Raw genomic sequence first — 8,397 nt, forward strand, 5'->3', positions numbered from 1 at the left:
GGAAATAAAGTTGGAAGTTGGAGGAGAAAAAGGAAGATAGAATTTGCAGGTCAGAGTATAAAAAAGAAGAAAGCTTCACAGAAAAGACCTACAGAGAACCACAGAGGGTTTCCTTATAGAGCTGCCTGTATGTTAAGAAAATATCCACGATTGTAGAGAAAAGGTAACCTTGGATTATTAGAAATATAGTATCCAGAGAACACACAAGGGTAAAAAAAGCAATATTCCCACCAGCTATACTGAAAAATCTTGTAATTCACTGGGCACTGGGTAAAGTACCCAGAATGTTCTTGCCTCAGGAGTGAGGAATCATTAACAAAATTCTTCTCTGGTTCTTCTCAAGAAATCTTAAAAGCAAAACCTGAAAGGAACAAAGTATTTCCAAATAGCTTAAATGTATTACAAAATGCAGCTCAAAAATGTTTATAGCTATACAAAATATATACAGGACTCCACAGGGTAAAATTGACAAATTCTTTCTTCTGATCAAGATTGCCAGGCATATAAAAAGCAAGGATATATTACCCATAGTAAGAGGAAAAATAAATCAAACTAAACTGACCCAGAATTGACATAGATATTAGAATCAGCAGATAAAGACATTAAGACACTTATTATAACTATTTGATATATTCAATATTGTTGTTTAAAGATGTGAAAGTATAAAAAATTATCCAAACCAAATTTCTGGAGATGAACATTACAATGTCTGAGATAATAGAAGACCAATTAGGAATTGCAGCAGAAAATATTAGTGAAGTTGAAGACATAGCAATAGAAATTATCCAAAAGGAAACAGAAAAAGAAAAAAAAATTACAAACACGTAAAGAACATCAGTGATCAGTGGGACAACTTCAAGTGGTCTTATATATGTGTAATTACAGTCAGCAAAAGAATGGAGGAAAGAAGACATATTTGATGTTACAGCTGAAAATTTTTCAAAAGTTGTAGATAATAATCCAACAAAGGAGATAATAGGAATTCACAAAAATACTCAAGAATTCAAAAGGTGACAAAGATAGAAAAGAGAAACAAAACGATGTGAGAAAAATAGAAAACAAATAACAAAATAACTTCCATCTAATCTCATCAGCAATCACGTTAAATGTAAGTAGTCTAAACACTACAATTTAAAAGGCAGAGATTGTCAGATTGGCTATAAAAGCAAGACCCAACTGTATGATATTAAACTATTTTAAATACAGAAGCAATTCTACAAAATATAAAAGCTATGGTTAGAACCCAGAATGCAAATATTATGTCTTGTTAATATAGATATTATTCTATGATACAAAACCTGGGAGAGGATGTGAAGGCAAGGTAGGAGAAACTGGAAGTGCACTAATTAATTTTATTATAATAGTACCTCAGTTGATGCCTTCAAAAGCTGCTAAATCAACCTATAACAGTTCAATATAGTAACTAAATATGTAAATAAAAATAGAATAAATATGACCAAATTTTACTGTGTATATGTCTCCAGTGCTTTTTTAAATGTTTATTCTCAGATCTTACTTCAACAGATTCTGATTCAGGTTTTTGGTCTGGGCTCAGGAGTGTGCTTTTTAAACAGTTATCTGTGGTATAACTGGGATGTAGGTGGTATCTTTGTGTCACATTAAAAAATAATATGCAGGTTTAATAATAAACTAGCCAAATGTGGTAGTGGGGAAAGATGGAAGGTGGGAGTAAGGATACGTCTTTTAAAGGAAAACTACAGATTAATATCCTTCATGAAGATAAATAAAAATATTCTAAGCAAAACTTTAGCAACAGTATCCAATAATTTATAAAAAAGAAAATACATCATGATCTTGTGGGGTTTATTAATTTCACATTAGATAATAAATGTCATTTTCTATATTGACAAACTAAAAAAAACATCTTAACAGACACATATAAAATGTGTGACAAAATAAAATACTCTTTTCTGATTAAAAAAATCAATATTAAGAAGTATATAATTTTCATCTTCTGCTTTTTATTTCACCTACTTTATATCTCCCTGACTGAGAGAATTAAATTAAAAATTTCCTATGAACATTTTATGACTAATTTTTATCTAGATCTCTTGAATATTTTATAGATTCTTCAAAATTAATTTTGATATTGCTTTGCTTTGTGCCGCCCCCTATTATGACAGTTGAATCTCTATTTTTGCCTTGAATTTGCTTTATCTGGTCATAATATTACAAAACTTGTTTTCATTTAATTTTTATTTTCTTGTTACATCTTTGCCCATCTTTTTTTACTTTTAATATCTCTATTTTGCTCTTTGAAACATGTTTATTTTGTACAGCATATGATTGGGTTTTGATTTTAATCCCATATAAGTCTCATCATTTTTTAATTGAGTTTATCTCTTTTATATCAATTGGTTTGCAGATATGCTAACTCATTAATTCTTCTATGTTAGACATTTTTCTACATTGAATATGCTCCTTGTTTTTTACTACAGCCATATCATCCAGGCTTCCCTTGATTTGGTGGTTGAGGTTGTGGTTAGTGATGTGACAATGGTGGTAATATGTATGCTATATTTTTTATATTTTCTAAGATTTATATACTGTTTTTAAGATTTCTAGTGTTTTCATACTACTATCCCTTAATTTATCAATTTTAGAGCATAAATGTTGACTCCCCACCATGAAAGATAAAGGAAATAAAATTTAAACAGTGTGGTACAGCTACACATCACCAAACAGCTAAAATGAAAAGAAAGAAAATACCTGTGTTAATTGGAGAATTTAGAGCAACTTGCATGAACGGGAATATAAACTGGTTAAGCCACTCAAAAAAACTGGCAATTTCTACCATAACTGACTAGTCCTACTTTACTACCAAGCAATTCCATTTCTACTTATGTACCCAAAAGAAATGTATGTGTATGTTCACCAGTACACATACACAAGAATGTTCATGTGTTCATATGCAACATTTATAATAGCTGAAAATTGAGATGTAACCTAAGTATACATTGACAGTGGATTAGATAAATAGTTATATATTCATGGAATGAAGGACTAAAGAGCAATTTTTAAGCTTCAGTGAGGTAGTATTGATACACAAAACTGCTTATATTTAATGTATACAATTTGATGAATTTGGACATATGCATACATCCATGCTACCATCACTACAATCAAAATAATAAACGCATCCATCACTTCCAAAAGTTTCCTTGTGTCAGAAGGAATAAACTCTTGCTACATGTAACAACAGGAATGAATTTCACAAACATTACAGTAGCATATGAAACCAAACACAGTGGATTACATACCATATAAGTACTTTTCTACAAAGTTAATAAATAGTCAAAATGAATCTGTATTGTTAGAAGTGAAGATAATGGCTACCTTGGTGGTGAGGTAGTTACAGGTAGAGGGCAAAAGGGGGCTTCTGGAATGCTTTTAATGTTTTGTTGCTTGATTATATGTGCACATGGTTAGACTTCACCAAGCAGTAAAAATGTTTCAAAGCTGCCAACATTCAGTGCTGGTGAGATTAGGAAAACTAGGCACATCTTGCATTGATGAAGGAAATACCAACTGCTACAATTATTTTGGAAAGCAACCTAGCAATAGCTATTAAAATTTAATGTAAATACAAAATTTGAACCCACAACCCACTTTTGAGAATCTGTTCTGTGGGAAAAAAGCAGCATTATAGAAGGCTACATGAAAATATATTTGAAGTGGCCAAAAACTGGAAAATGTTCTAGTATCCATAATTAGGAAAAGTGATCAAATAGATTATAATACAGTCAGCCATAGTATATTATGCAGCTATTAAATAAAATGTGTTTTATGCATAACTGATGAACTGTAAGAATTTCCATGATGTGTTATTAATTGAGAGATGTCTAAAGCAAATGCACACAAACATATTTAAATATTCATTTCAAGATATAACTAGATTATTAACATTCTTTAGCTACTGGAAGTAGGATGGGAAAGGAAAAAGATAGTAGGGAGATAGGAAAATGATTTGATCATAAAGATCCATGTATTTTTTTCTCTTTAAATTTTTTTATTGCTATGTTAATCACCATACATTACATCATTAATTTGTGATGTAGTATTCCATGATTCATTGTTTGTGCATAACACCCAGTTCTCCACACAGAACGTGCCCTCTTTATTACCCATCACCAGGCTAACCCATCCCCCCACCCCACCCCCCCTCTAGATCCCTCAGTTTGTTTTTCAGAGTCCATCGTCTCTCATGGTTCGTCTCTCCCTCTGATTTAACCACTTCATTCTTCCCTTCCTGCTCTCTTCTTCTTCCTTTTTTTTTCTTAACATATATTGCATTATTTGTTTCAGAGGTACAGATCTGTGATTCAACAGTCTTGCACAATTCACAGTGCTCACCATAGCACATACCCTCCCCAATGTCTATCACCCAGCCACCCCATCCCTCCCACCCCACCCCTACTCCAGCAAGCCTCAGTTTGTTTCCTGAGATTAAGAACTCCTCATATCAGTGAGGTCATATGATACGTGTCTTTCTCTGATTGACTTATTTCACTTAGCATAACACCCTCCAGTTCCATCCACGTCGTTGCAAATGGCAGGATCTCATTCCTTTTGATGGCTGCATAATATTCCATTGTATGTATATATCACATCTTCTTTATCCATTCATCTGTCGATGGACACCTTGGCTCTTTCCACAGTTTGTCTATTGTGGACATTGCTGCTATAAACATCGGGGTGCACGTACCCCTTTGGATCCCTACATTTGTATCTTTGGGGTAAATACCAGTAGTGCAATTGCTGGATCGTATGGTAGCTCTATTTTCAACTGTTTGAGGAACCTCCATACTGTTTTCCAGAGTGGTTGCACCAGCTTGCATTCCCACCAACAGTGTAGGAGGGTTCCCCTTTCTCCACATCCCCGCCAACATCTGTTGTTTCCTGACTTGTTAATTTTAGCCATTCTGACTGGTGTGAGGTGGTATCTCATTGAGGTTTTGATTTGGATTTCCCTGATGCCGAGCAATGTTGAACACTTTTTCATGTGTCTGTTGGCCATTTGGATGTTTTCCTTGGAAAAATGTCAGTTCATGTCTTCTGCCCATTTCTTGATTGGATTATTTGTTCTTTGGGTGCTAAGTTTGATAAGTTCTTTATAGATTTTGGATACTAGCCCTTTATCTGATATGTCATTTGCAAATATCTTCTCCCATTCTGTCAGTTGTCTTTTGGGTTTGTTGACTGTTTCTTTTGCTGTGCAGAAGCTTTTTATCTTGATGGAGTCCCAATAGTTCATTTTTGCCCTTGCTTCCCTTGCCTTTGGTGATATTTCTAGGAAGAAGTTGCTGCGGCTGAGGTCGAAGAGGTTGCTGTCTGTGTTCTCCTTTAGGATTTGTCTCATGTTTAGGTCTTTCAACCATTTGGAATCTATTTTTGTGTGTAGTATAAGGAAATGGTCCAGTTTCATTCTTCTGCATGTGGCTGGCCAATTTTCCCAACACCATTTGTTGAAGAGACTGTCTTCTTTCTTTCCGTTGGATATTCTTTCCAGCTTTGTCAAAGATTAGTTGACCAGAGAGTAGAGGGTCCATTTCTGGGTTCTCTATTCTGTTCCATTGATCTATGTGTCTGTTTTTGTGCCAGTACCATACTGTCTTGACGATTACAGCTTTGTAATAGAGTTGGAAGTCTGGAATTGTGATGCCCTCAGCTTTGGTGTTCCTTTTCAACATTCCTTTCACTATTCTGGGTCTTTTATAATTCACTACAATTTTAGAATTATTTGTTTCAGCTCTGCGAAAAAAGTTGATGGTATTTTGATAGGGATTGCATTGAATGTGTAGATTGGTCTGGGTAGTATAGACATATTAATAATATTTGTTCTTCCAATCCATAAGCATGGAACATTTTTCCATTTCTTTGTGTCTTCCTATATTTCTTTCATGAGTGTTCCATAGCTTTCTGAGTACAGATCCTTTGCCTCTTTGGTTAGGTTTATTCCTAGGTTCTTATGTTTTTGGTGCAATTGTAATTGGGATTGACTCCTTAATTTCTCTTTCTTCTGTCTCATTGTTAGTGTGTAGAAATGCAACTGAATTCTGTGCATTGATTTTATATCTTGCCACTTTGCTGTATGAGTTCTAGCAATTGTGGGGTGGAGTCTTTTGGATTTTCCACATAGAATATCATGTCATCTGTGAAGAGTGAGAGTTTGACTTTTTCCTTACTGATTTGGATGCCTTTTATTTCTTTTTGTTTTCTGATTGCTGAGGCTAGGACTTCTAGTACCCTGTTGAACTGCAGTGGTGATAGTGAACATCTCTGACATGTTCCTGACCTTAGGGGAAAAGCTCTCAGTTTTTCCCCATTGAAAATGATGTTTGCTGTGAGCATTTCATAGATGGCTTTTATGATATTGAGGTATGTTCCCTCTATGCCTACACTGTGGAGAGTTTTAATCAAGAGGCTGTTGAATCACAGATCTGTACTTCTGAAACAAATAACGCAACATATTTTAAGAAAAAAGAAAAAGAAGAAGATAGCAGGAGAGGAAGAATGAAGGGGAGTAAGTCAGAGGGGGAGATGAACCAGGAGAGATGATGGACTCTGAAAAACAAACTGAGGGTTCTAGAGGGGAGGAGGGTGGGGGAAGGGTTAGCCTGGTGATGGGTATTAAAGAGGGCACATTCTGCATGGAGCACTGGGTGTTATGAACAAACAATGAATCATGGAACACTACACCAAAACAAATTATGTAATATATGGTGATTAACATAACAATAAAAAAATTAAAAAAAAATAAAACAAAACAAAAAAAAAGAGGCTGTACTTTCAAACAAGACAGCATCTTGATGATCTGGAAAGCTCAAGTAGAAGTAGGGCATACATGATATATAAAGCCAATGGAATTAAAGAAGCACTTTTTTTCTAATAGCTATAATTGCATTAATTTCACCAAAGTAACTAATTTAGGTTGCTTCATATACTCCCTAAAAGGAGTCTGATATTTGTAAACATTTCCTCAAATACAAGCATATGCTTTGCTAATAGAATTTCTTGCAGAATGAAGGTTGCTATAACGTAGATGGTAAAGATCAATGAAATAGCAAGACTTGAGCTATCCAGATCATCAAGATGCTGTCACAGTTGTCCCATTAGAACCGTTAGAAAAAAATTACTTATTTAATTCCATTGGCTTTATAAATCATGTATGCCCTACATCTACATGTGAACAGGGTTACCTGAACTATAGACTATCAAATAAGGTGAGTTTTTAAAAAGGATTTTATTCAGAATTTGTTATATAGTAGTGAATTTAAAGATTAAGTAGCATTGGGAGGGGCAGGTTAATATGTGTACCTAGTAGCTGAATTAGAATTCACTTTCGCAATTATGCTATCTATTGATCCAAATATCTCTGTAACACTATCTAGTAACACATTTTGGGCAGTTCCAGTTAGTTGTTAAGTTAGAGAATGATTATTTTATGTACTGATTAGGTATCAGCACCAGTATATAGGATTAATAAGCACTTAATAATGAGAAAGTGAGTCTTCCATAAATAGTTCAAGGATTTAAAAATTTTATGCTTATGGTAATGAAAGAAAATTAAAATTGTATGGAAATATATGTAGCCCAGATTGAGCATGGTGTTGAGATCAGTGTAAGGTACTGAAAACAAGTAAACCCAGAGATTAATAAAATGCTAAAATGGGTTAAAGAGAAAATCACTGTAACAGAGATATAGCCTGGATTCAAGAAAACTCTGGGTTATCAGGATCTTATATGGGTTTTTATAAGGAGAAACATTCTTCCCAATGAAATGTCAAAATTACATTGATTAAAAATATTTTAAAGGGGCTGAGTTTTGAAGTTTATAGAGTATTTCAATCATTAGAAGTTAGATGGTCCTATCTGACTTCCTAAGATTTTCCTGCTTTAATTTCTATGATGTGATAATTAAACCAAATCAAGCACTACATGGTATGCTGAGGCCTCCTGGGTCCTTGGAGTTATTTCAAGAGGTCTATGACTCCCTATGTACACAAATCATTGTTGATTGAATAAATAATAAATAATGCATTGCATACACAAATGCAGTCTTCTATTTTAAATGCATAAGATTCTGTTTTGGTTAATAAAGATTCAGGGTAGCATTTTGTCATTAGGCATTTTATCAACATATCCTAAAAGCATAATTTTATTCCAGTGAGATTCATAATTTTATTTAGATCACATGAAGAAATCTTCACACATGAAATGGTTAGAAACCATGCCTTCAAAGTTAACCAATTTCTATCGGGTTCTAACTAATGACAATTCAGCTTCAAATAACCAGTTTTGTCAGATTTCATTATGAAATAACTAATCAACCTCAGCTAAGTGTAATGGCCCGTGATAGGCACGAAAGATACAGAT

The sequence above is a fragment of the Zalophus californianus genome, chromosome 2, assembly GCF_009762305.2.
Source record: "Zalophus californianus isolate mZalCal1 chromosome 2, mZalCal1.pri.v2, whole genome shotgun sequence".
NCBI lineage: Eukaryota > Metazoa > Chordata > Mammalia > Carnivora > Otariidae > Zalophus > Zalophus californianus.